The 12,077-nt window shown below is 41.3% G+C and overlaps 1 long non-coding RNA gene across 1 annotated transcript; it reads left to right on the top strand.

The window, feature by feature from the left end:
• The first annotated feature begins 1,998 nt into the window (after positions 1 to 1,998).
• On the top strand, positions 1,999 to 10,790 carry LOC139911525 (uncharacterized). Its single transcript, XR_011784616.2, has 3 exons — positions 1,999 to 2,143; positions 5,157 to 5,249; positions 9,834 to 10,790. It is a non-coding gene; the product is annotated as an uncharacterized LOC139911525 (long non-coding RNA).
• Positions 10,791 to 12,077: the final 1,287 nt, after the last annotated feature.

Here is a 12,077-nt window from a genome sequence, read left to right as displayed (position 1 = left end):
ATAAAGAGTTTTTTTTTTTTTTGGTTACACAGTCCATCAGGTGAGAAGGTGTCCACTAAAGAGCTGGGTCTTTAGCCTTTTCTTAAAGATTGAGAGGGACTCTGCGGATCGAATGGAGTTTGGTAACTCGTTCCACCATCGAGGAACCACAGAAGAAGAAGAGTCCGGCTAGAGACTTAGGGCCTTGTTGTGGTGGCAGCACCAGGCGCCGCTCCTTGGCAGAGCGTAGTGGGCGGGAGGGAGCGTAGACCTGAACGAGGGAGTTCAGGTAGGTCGGAGCCGTTTTGGTTGCTGCTTTGTAGGCGAGCATCAAGGACTTGAACTCGATGCGGGCAGCGACTGGGAGCCAGTGGAGGGATATGAACAGCAACAGTGACATGTGCTCTTTTGGGCCGGTTGAAGACCAGACATGCCGTCACGTTCTGGATCATCTGCAGAGGTTTGAGCGTACATGCCGGGAGCCCTGCCAGTAAGGAGTTGCAGTAGTCAAGGTGTGATATTATAAGCACCTGTACTAGGAGTTGTGCTGGATGCTCAGACAGGTAGGGTCTGACAAGCATGACCAAGCAACAGAAGCCACATGCTCCTTAAAGGTTAGTTGGTCATCAATCATGACACCCACTCATCCTTTTAAAGTTTTACAGTCTTTGTATCCAAACGTTATTACAAAAGTTATTACAAATGTTATTAACTCTTATGTCTGTTTATTTGTTTTTATGTGGTATGTCTTTTTTTAATGTCTTTTTTATGAGCCAAGTCAACAATCCTGTTCTCTTACAGTCTCTCATTCTTCACTAATTTAGAGTCCAAGTCAAGTCTGAAGTCAATTTGTATGCGACTCGAGTGCGAGTCACAAACTCGAGTCCCGCAGTGACTTTACTATCTTTCCCCGGTTCAGTTCATACTCGTAGTTCTCTGGTTTCCGGCTTCAGGAGCGAGTTGTTTGTGTTCACAAATATTGACTGGAGTGTCCCAGACCAGAGGAATAACACATCAATTATTAAATCGACTAGTATTAGGACTCGGGGAAGGGAGGATGGCTTGTGGTCATAAGTGGAATTTTAATGGGTGCAGCCAACAATGCAGAAAATCCCTTGGGATGTGATATATTATATGAAACTTATATGAAACTATATTATATGAAACTATATGAAAAAAAGCAGATTATGAACAATCATCAACTATTTTCTGTCTCTATTCACTCTTATAACCTTTATATCAACACATTAATTAGTAAATTTGCAAAGATGAAATCTAGGAAAATGAATTTGTAAGGTTGGTGCAATATACTGTTTTGATGTTGCTATGATATTGATGCACTAAGATAGATGACACTGTGACTTGGTAAATAAATACACCAAATTTCATCTAAATGCTTCTATGCGCAACATTTTTTGTAGCATAATAGTTGTGAATTTTAACTGTATTTGTCTGCTGATTAGTTATTATTTTTGTCCTTTCAGAACTATAACATGGTTTGGCAGATGGGGATCTGAGCTGTAGCATGAAACTGTAGCACTGTACTAGGCATGAAAGTCAGTCTCTACTGGTCCAGTAGAGCAGTGGTTCTCAACGTGGGGTCCGGGGACCACCAGGGGTCCTTGAGGGGGTTCCAGGGGGTCCCCAACAAATTGATGAATTGTTAAACTTCAGCACTATTTCATTTACAAAAAGTGAACACAATTAGAGAATGCAGAAGAATGACTGTTTTGATCATAGTGTCTCTGTTACCTCTCTACCTACAATACAGATAGTCATGGGATTCTGGACAAAATCATATCTAACAATACAAATATTCTCAGATTTGGGTCTGAGAGGCAAAATCTCATCAAACGGGGGTTTGTGTCCCCTAATGTGGACTAAATTAGGGGTCCTTGATATGAAAAAAGGCTGAGAATGACTGCAGAAGATAGGAATGTTGGTTGTCGATGTCCTCAGAGCCGGAGGGGCGGGGCGGTTTGTCAGAGGAGGAGTTAACTTTGTTTTTGAGGAAGAGAGTCAGCTGCAGATGACAGCCGAGTTCCTCCACAGACAGACAACAATAGATTTTCTCCTCATACTTCAAGACTTCAAGACTACAGGCTTTTAACCTGTTGCCACAGATCTATCACTCTGTAGGAAATGGTGTGACTGATCATCAACGGTGAGTCTTTACTGTGATCAAATCTGCCTGAAGCTGTGGATTAAATTGTGTTTTTTGTCTGTAACATTTAGCAACCATCTTAATTGAATCATTGCTGTGAGACAAGACACAATAGATTTTGATTATATAGCAGCCCACTGTTGAGCTGCATCAATTATTCATCCAATCCAGACTTCACACCAATTTTTAAAATAAGAATATCTTTATTTTTTTCATTTATGTCTCGTTTTTGCCTTGTGAAGAACAAAAACAGGCTTGGAGGAGAGTTGTCAAACCAGTTTAAGAGCCGTGGAGTTTGAACACAGACAGAACCAGAATAAAAAAAAAACAAACAAACACAATATCCAAGTTAGAGAGGGTGCAGCCTGTGAGAATGAGTCAGCATATTTCTGTCAGGAGGCCTTCGGGTGCTCGCCCCAGGCTCAGAAATTTCAGACTTGCTTTGAGGGTGTTGCCTCAGATTCTTTATGTGAGTATTAGATGTGGCCAAAGGTTGTTTTAAATCTCAGGAGCGATGAATCACTGGTAGAATAACTGCTGGAAAAGTTTTATGACAGTCATGGTGTCGTTGTCGTAACTCATCAGTCGGAGTTGTTTAATTCACCGAAGGCCAACGGCTCAAAGAGCATCGGTGAAACCAAGTCAGTGATCTCAAAAGCAAAGGGGCTTTTGTTTTGATCTGCCTGGTTTTAAATACAGCAGTTTACACTTGTGTAATCCTACTTAAGACGCAGATTCAGACTAGGTTTAGTGACTGGAAGTTGTTTTATATAATCTTTGTCATAGTGCAATAAAACAACAGACTCTTGCACTTTTAATAGGCCAGGCAGGATGAAGCCCTGTGATTGGCTGTAAGACTGGAAGTTTGTGATTGGGCCACTTCATCTGTAATGGACTCGGACTTTTATGACGATAGAAGGAAGACAACTGTCCCGATTCTGTTCACTTCTCCTCCTCCCTCTCTCATTCACTTCCCTCCTTTCCTTTCCTCGCCTCCTCCGAGTCACTTCCTGGTACAGGGAGGAGAGGAAAGGAGACGCGGTGAAGACGAACGGGACGCTCACTCTGTCACGCGGGTTTGAACCCGGACTTCTGGTTGAACGTCATTGTCTCTTCTCACTTCGCCACCCTGCTGCCCCAACAGTTGTTAAAACTTAATCTATATCTATATCTCACAATTTAGATGTTTTTCCCTTTAAACTGAACATCACCATTGATTGATTTTCAGATTTTGATTTTGAAGTTGAGATGTAAAAGAATTGTTATGAGATAAGAGAATGGAGAGATGGTTGCTGAAAATAGATCATTCTATTGATATTGTGTGTATTTGTGTACTATTTGTTTGTATGTTGTTTGTATTTGTTCATTTTTGTGAATATAAGTAAAAATGGTCATAAATGCAACATAATTCTGGAAATTACCTCCTCAAAATCAGTCATGTAGATAAATCTACATCAATTAATGATTTGATGAGTCAGTCAAAACTATCAAGCATCATTAAACAGTTTTAGGATTTCTAACTGAAGTTCATGTAAACAGTTGTTGGCGATGAGTTGCCAGTTAGCTGAGCCGACACAGCGGAGCCAATCAAAGCGACTCCCTCTCATCTGGCGGTGGGACGACTCGAGGGACATAAACACCAATTTGGGGCAGAGAGACGATCCGATTACAGAGGAGCTTTCATTATCGTGTGGCAGTTTTCTGTCATGTTTGGGGAATAATGAAGTACAGTTGGCGCTATAAATGAGCGAAAAAGGGCGCATTTGTCCTTTCACTTTCACTTTAAGTTTTTCAGCCGTCATTCAGGTTCAAACGCTTCGATTTGCTCTTTGTGAGCGATTCATTCTGCCTTAAATTGCCCAAAAGACGTTTTGTTCACATTCCTGACAACCTTTCTGTTAAGCAAAGAGCTGTGATATTTACTGACATTCACTCCATTATTCTCTGCTGAAAGTAGTCAAACAAGCAGTATTATTAGGAAAGCCTGTAGCTGACTAAATGGCAGAAAGAGTTGAGGTGAATTCAAAATACTCTGAGGAAGGCGCTGTGTTGATCTCACCTCCCTTATTTTTCTTTCTGCTTGCTTCCCTTTTTAAAATCTCATTATTAACCCCCACCCTCTTCTGAATGAAAGAATTATATTTCTACGATTAACAGTCACTGAGTTAAGGGCATTTAAAATTTAAAAAGTTGCTGTAGCGCCCCCTATTGGCGAAATGACGCCAAATTTTGCACATTACCTCAGATTAGATGCCTGCACATGTGTACTAAATTTGGTCAAGATAGCACAATGTGTTCATGAGTTATGGCATTTTTTTGTAAAATAGACCCCGCCCACAACATTTGACCAAACTTTGGAAGCCAATTATTTAAAAACGGTATGGAATATCAAAAAAACTGCTTGATTGCTTTTGTGCAAATTTGGTGAAGATTGGACACGATTTATAAGAGGAGTAGCGGATAATACAGTTTTTGAAAAAAATCAAACTGGCGGAAAATCTAGTCAGTCGGAAATGGGCGTGGCCAGTATGCTAGATAGATGCGTAATGACCCGAGTAATCCAGGGAATGGGGCGGCCAGTCAATTTGACAGATTTGTTCATTAAATTTCCCTTCAGGTCAAAAGGTCAGGGAATGTGTTATCAAAGAATTAGCTACTGACGACGTTGCCATGCAAGGTGTTATTATGAGTAAGAAACACCCGACGTAATGAGAGCTAACGGGCTCTACTGCTGTCAAAATACAGACTGGAGGGATCGGTCAGCAGCTTTCTCTCTAGAGCTGCTCCGGCTCTATATACTAACTCAGTCCATGCACTCATTTTATATCTACAGTATTTCCACACTTTTTTTTATGGGACTCGAGCGCGCGTTATGAATGTCGAGCAACAGAATGTCCTGCCAAACAAGACAACGCTTGCTTACAAAATACATTCCTCCCCTGCTGTATTGTTCTCATCCATTTTCATGCGGTTCTGATCTGGTCTGTTGTGGTCTGGTCTGTTCTGTGCTCAGCCTGCAGGTACGTGCTGCAGAAGCTCCGGGCCGCGGTGGGAGGCGAGGCGCAGCCGGAGAAGCCCAACATCGCAGCATGCAGCCAGGCCAAAGGTGAGCTGAGCTGGGGAAGAGGCGGGCGGACGGGCGGTTCAAATCAATTGGTCCCATCAAGGTTTCTCCCAGCAGAGCCTGACGCTTTACTGCCGATTCTCCCATTGTTAGGGCTTTAGGATATGGACAAGAAACACATTGTTGGTTGCGGTTATTTTTGATTAACGTTGCTGTTGTAGACACCGATACTGATACTGATATTTTTAGACATAAGTCATCGATAGGCAATATTTTGAAAAGTATTCAGTCAGTGTTTCTCCCCAGTTTTCTTTCTTGTCAGGGTGGAAAAGCCTCTGAAACAGCATTTAGATCATCATGTGACACTAAAATTCTCCATTGAAACCGCCTTTAAATTAAGAGTTAATTCACAAAAAACGTAATCGAACAATTAAATGAATAAACAAAACATGTAAAGAAAAGAAACTTTCCTTGTAGGTTTTACAGACTCAGTTTTTTGTAGCTGAGGTCAGACAGGAATCATATCGGTGTGACCAGCTAATATCCGATACTTCATAAAACGGCAATATGGCCCGATATATCTGCAAAACAATATATCAGTCTAACTCTATACTGATATATTTGGATTTATATATCTGGATTTGCTCGTATTGGATGCACTGTAAGATTTTCTGCCGATTTGTCAGCCAGGGATTTTGTAAAACACTACACTACATACAGTTTGGAAATTGCAGTGGTCAATAGGGATGGGACAATATATCACAATTCTATATATCGCAATACAAAAATGTATCGTGGGGCAGAAAAATGCTAAGAAAAATGAATATTATTTGCACTTTGTAATGACATTTTTAAATACATTTCAGCAAGGCATTGCCATCGCTAGAAAGACTTGTTGCTGAGAAATAAACATAATTCTGCACAGTCAGACTTTGTTGTCATTGAACTTTTATTAATTACATCGTATTGTGGTTGTTCATATCACGTATTGAATCGTATCGTGAGATAAGCAGATCGTCCCATCACGAGTAGTCAATATTGCGATTTCAGTATTTTTTGGTACGAAGTATGCAGCCCTAACGAATCTGTTAATAATTAGGATGGAGGCGGTGTGACGGTGCAGTTGTGTAATCACAGAGGACAAACAAAGTTATGGCGGCAGCGCCAACTTCAGCCTCTCAGACTGCGATGTGGCTGCGCTGTCGGGAAAGGTTTACCGGTCTTCCCAGAGGACGGAGGCGTCTCTCAGACTCGCCGACTCGGCTCTGACAGCGGGTCACGCTTCGGGACTCGACTCTCAGCCTCCCCGACTCGTTTCTTTATTCTCTTTCATCCTGTTTTATCCACTTTCTACCGCTTGTCACATTGTTAACATCAAATCGGCCCTCTGAATACCGTCTATCACCATGACTGTTCCCACCGGGAGGAGTAAAGTAGGGTGGGAGAGAGAGAGAGAGAGAGAGATGTATAGAAACTGAGAAGAAAGAGTGTGTGTGTGCACTGCGACTCAGGAGAAATACTTACTTATACACTTCCTTCTCTCCTGGACCAAGTATGAACACAGAAAAAAAAAAAAAATAAAAATAAAATCTCTGAAAGAATAGAGAACTTTCAAAATCTCAGTATCAACAAAAAAATGTGTCTCCTGCTTGGAGAAAATGTTGAAACAGTAGAACTCTGTGCTCAGTATGTGATGTCATGATGATGTCATGATGATGTCATGCCATAATCTAAGAAACACATCAACTCTGTAAACTCTTCTTTAACTTTGCTTTTTTTTGTAATCATCACTGTTATTGTTGTTACTGTCCAGAAATATTCTATGTGATGAATCTATATATTTAATATGCAATTTATTTCATTTTATTTCACTTTATTTCTATCTCATTTATGTTTGAATCTTTGGCAACATGTGCACATGTACGTCATGCCAATAAAGCTCCTTGAATTGAATTGAATTGAGAGAGAGAGAGAGAGAGAGAGAGGGAGAGAGAGGGAGAGGGAGAGAGATAGAGGGAGAGAGAGGGAGAGAGGGAGAGAGAGAGAGAGAGAGAGAGAGAGGGAGAGAGATAGAGGGAGAGAGAGGGAGAGATAGAGGGAGAGAGAGGGAGAGAGAGAGAGAGCGAGAGAGAGAGAGTGGGAGAGAGAGCGAGAGAGAGAGGGAGAGAGAGAGAGAGAGAGAGGGAGAGGGAGAGAGAGGGAGAGAGAGGGAGAGCGAGAGAGAGATAGAGGGAGAGAGAGAGAACAAATTACGGATCAAAATGTAAAAGTTTGTTTTTCCTTTTTCATCTAATTTCCAGCGATAATATCTCCGCTTCATGAAACAGTGTTAGGAGTCACATGAGTCAGACTCGAGTCTCAGTTTTAATTGCTTGAGACTTGACTTGATGCATGAAGAGAAGACTTGAGACTTGACTTGACTTGGGTTCTGGTGACTTGGGACTTGACTCTGACTTGTACTTTGATGACTTGAAAAGGTTTCTAAAGTCTTGACTTGAGATCTTGTGTTTGTGTAAATGACTCAGATTGAAAGTGATGAGATTTGTTCCAGCAGACGACTGAATTTAAATTCTGTTTTCTAAATTTGTATGGAATGATTGAATTTATTGAAGTTGAAACTGATTATAGAAATCAAACTCATGATGCTCTTACCAAGTTTTTATCCTATAAAAACCATATTGCATTGAAAAGTTCCAGTGTAGTAGATATTTAGTTTTCTTTTAGCTGATGCTCTTGTTGGAGTATAATGAGCTTCACTTCCTACAGTCGAGAGCAGAGGCCAGACCACAGCGCACTGACAAATGCATTCAATGTGTTTATGTTTGTGTGTGTGTGTGTGTGTGTGTGTGTGTGTGTGTGTGTGTGTGTGTGTGTGTGTGTGTTGTCTTTGGCACGGCAGAGTAAACTGGATTTCCACAGCAGCTGTTTGCCTGTTTGCTTGTGTGATTTATTCTCCGTCTGTCGGTCAGCATGAAACTTTGCTGTGCAGCTGCTCCTGCTTTTGATTTGGAGCTGCTGATGAGCCATCACTTCCCATCTCACACACACACACACACACACACACACACACACACACGTTTATATTACTGTATCTGTTAGGACCCTCACTGACTGCATTCATTCCCTAACTGCTAGCCCTAACCTTAACCCTCGCCAATACAGGCTTAACCCTAACCTTAAACTAATCCTAATCTTGACCCTAAACCTAATCTTGTGTAAAAAAAAAAAAAAACAGGTCTGGATAAAATTCTCTTCATAAAACGTGGAATAACGAGACCTTGCTGAGTTTTAATCAGGATCTGAGTTTTAATCAAACTTGTAATCATTAACTATGAACTTTCTCTACATCTGGTAGAATATACTTTACTTTCTTTTCTTTTTCAATTTTGAATGTAGCTGTCATGTGTTAAATGATGTAACTGTTTTTACCTCAAAAGCCTAACCAGGGACAGACACAGTTTGCAAATTAGTTCTGGCCAGAAACCCTCAAACAATTTGCATTTTCCCTGACAAATATATAATGAATAACAAATAATTCTCCCACAATCTCCCGGAAACGACTCCTAATGTACAAACTCTTTGGGTAAATTAAACAAGCGAGATAACAATTTGAATCAAGACTTAATTCTGTTTTGCTCACCAGCCTGAAGGTTCTCTATCCAACTATTAGATTTAAATTTCTCCAGATCTTCCTTGTTTTAGGTGTCTAAGTGAAATTAACCCTAAACCTAATCCTAATCCTAATTTTAACCTAAACCCTAAACCCAAGTCAAAACCCTAAAATAGCCCCTTAAAGAAGTGAAGACCGGCAAAATGTCCTCACTTTGGAGGATTTTTTCGCATCTTTCTATCCTTGTGAGGACATTTGGTCTTCATAAGTATAGAAATACAGGAACACACACACAATATTCTGTAAATGAAAGATGGAAACAAAACAGTGGGGCGTGAAATCGAAGAAAATGTAACCAATTTTTATCTATTTTTTCTCTTTCTGCCTCACATCTCTCTCTCTCTCTCTCTCTCTCTCCCTCTCTCTCTGTCCCTCCCTCTCTCTCTCTCTCCCTCTCTCTCTCCCTCTCTCTCTCCCTCTCTCTCTCCCTCTCTCTCTCCCTCTCCCTCTCTCTCTCTCTGTCCCTCTCTCTCTCCCTCTCTCTCTCTCTGTCCCTCTCTCTCTCTCTCTCTCCCTCTGTCCCTCTCCCTCTCTCTCCCTCCCTCTCTCTCCCTCTCTCTCTCTCCCTCTCTCTCCCTCTCCCTCTCTCTCTCTCTGTCCCTCTCTCTCTCTCTCTCTCTCTCTCTGTCCCTCTCTCTCCCTCTCTCTCTCTATCTCTGTCCCTCTCTCTCTCTCTCTCCCTCTCTCTCCCTCTCTCTCTCTCTCTCTCTCTCTCCCTCTCTCTCTCTCTCTGTCCCTCTCTCTCCCTCTCTCTCCCTCTCTCTCTCTATCTCTGTCCCTCTCTCTCTCTCTCTCCCTCTCTCTCTCTCCCTCTCTCTCTCTCTCTCTCTCCCTCTCTCTCCTTCTCTCTCTCTCCCTCTCTCTCCCTCTCCCTCTCCCTCTCTCTCTCTCTCTCTCTCTCTCTCTCTCCCTCTCTCTCTCTCTCTCCCTCTCTCTCTCCCTCTCTCTCTCTGCAGCAGGGAGGGATGGGGGTCGATCCAGGGAAAAGGAGCGAGCGTTGAGCCGGGCTTCACACCCGTACCGACCCGGGCGGCGCCGGAGCTCAGGGTTGAGCAGTGTGGATCCTGAGGGTAAACTGAGAGCTGGGGAGAGTGCAGGAGGATAAATAATGAGGAGACAAACGCACACACACACACACACACACACACACACACACACACACACACACTCGCTCTTGTTCAGCTTCCCACTCGTATAGTTTCACCAGGTTTTCATGCTCAGAAACGCAGAAAAGACAAGTTACGGACATGGTACTGAATTCAATCAATAACAGCAGGATCAATAACACACGACGCATCATTTACATTTAATAATCTGATTTATGAGAACAGTCTAGGTGCAGTAAGCTTTAGAGACTTCATCCAAGGTGAGGATAAGAAGATAAGAGCGTTTTCCTGGAATTATTGAATACAGAAATATCAGTCACTCTGAGCTGTTTCAAACTGGTCATAGAGGGATTCATATGAAGTTAGACTCAGTTTCATTCATAAGACAAAAACATGATCTTTAGTATAGTTTTTATAGCCGTCTGTCTCCAGGGAAACTGCTTTATTTTGAATAAAAGTGGCTGAAGAATATAGGATGAATCAACCAAGGTCCACTTGTTCTCTCTCTCTCTCTCACACACACACACACACACACACAGAAATACACACACACACAGATACAAATCCTCTCCTCCGCCTCCTGCACCCGGCTCTCGGTCTCCTTCACGTTTGTTCCTCCGAGGCTCGACTGAGCAGCTGAAGTCGGCAGAGAGAATGAAAGCCTGACCGCTAATTCCCCAGCAGAGGAACCGATCAGGCCGGATCAATACCAGAGCATCTGCCGACAGCACCGCGCTCAAATACATCCATTTATTCATGTGTTCTTTTTTTATTGATCGTACGATTTTCAATAAAAAGAAAAACAGAGCATCTCTCTTGTGATTCTGTGTGTGATTCCTTGTTTTTCTAGACCGACTGTTGAAGCTCATCTCTTCTTTGCTGTAGGATGTTTTTTACGAATTGTTTGCAAATGAAAGACGACACAAGGAAGGATATACTGTATGAGTATGAATCGTGAACTGGATCGTCGCTTTTGTTTTAGACCAGTCGTCAAATGTTACCATGGAGACTTCAGGTTCATCTTAACTAGTAGAATATAAAGGGAAAACTGAAAACTGAACTGAAAACGTTGTCGCAGTCTGTGATTTTTTCACCTTCTGTGGCCGATAACTTGCCACCAAATTCACTTTCTTGTGCCACAATTAACGTTTGCTACATTGACAGAAGCTAACTTGTGCGATAGCAAGAAAAAAGGAGGATAAACTTTTGCTGGTTTAAGATAAGATAAGATTTTATTGATCCCCTAGCGGAAATTCGGGTGTCCCAGCAGCAGTACAGTACAATGGCAGAACAAAGTACAGGAAGGCAATAAGGTAATAAAAATAATAAGGTAAATAAAAATAAAAATAGTGCAGAAAAGATATAAGGTTATATAGATAAATATAAAAAACTATGAAGATAAACAATATGAAACTATTCCAAAGTGTCTAAAGTGGTGAGTCCAGTGTAAAAGCATAAAAACTCCTGTGTGAATTTAGCATCACCAAACAACAACAAATTACATTATCTAGTACAAAGTGTGAGGATTAATTTGTAGTTTGTTCACTGTCATTGTCAATCGTTAATTTATGTATTCAACTAGATGTAACTGATACAGACAATAGTGACATCAAGTGTTTTAACCATTAATTTGAGGTAAAAAGGTAAAAGCTATTTAAGGTAAAAGCTATGGTTAGGTCTACTGCAATTCCCCCTATCACTACTAGTGTGGAAAAAAAGGTTAAAATTGTAGTTTGGCTCTTCATCAGTTCAGTGATGGAATTTAATTTTGCCACCATGATCAAACTGATGCATCATGCCGACTGCTATTTTACAGAAGACTTTACACTTAGTAAGGTATAGGAGTAAATTTGGAGGTGTCATTTATGTCACACTGAAACTATTTCAGTTTCAAATGTGTAAACTTAGAATTTAAGTTCAAAATATAGCTCTTAGCTTGAAGTTCAGCTGGTGCCATAGGCTGCAGAAACTTTCCTGTTATGCTTGATATAATGTTTCTTCACATGCATGCATGGTATACATGTTTTTACATTTATCAGATAAATAAATAAAGACACGCTCCATATGCAGGCTGTGGTTTTCCATGTCAGGGTT

Source organism: Centroberyx gerrardi, chromosome 10, assembly GCF_048128805.1.
Source record: "Centroberyx gerrardi isolate f3 chromosome 10, fCenGer3.hap1.cur.20231027, whole genome shotgun sequence".
NCBI classification, from domain to species: Eukaryota; Metazoa; Chordata; class Actinopteri; order Beryciformes; family Berycidae; genus Centroberyx; species Centroberyx gerrardi.
The sequence above is the reverse complement of the archived record's forward strand: the minus strand, read 5'-3'. Positions and strand labels throughout refer to the sequence as shown.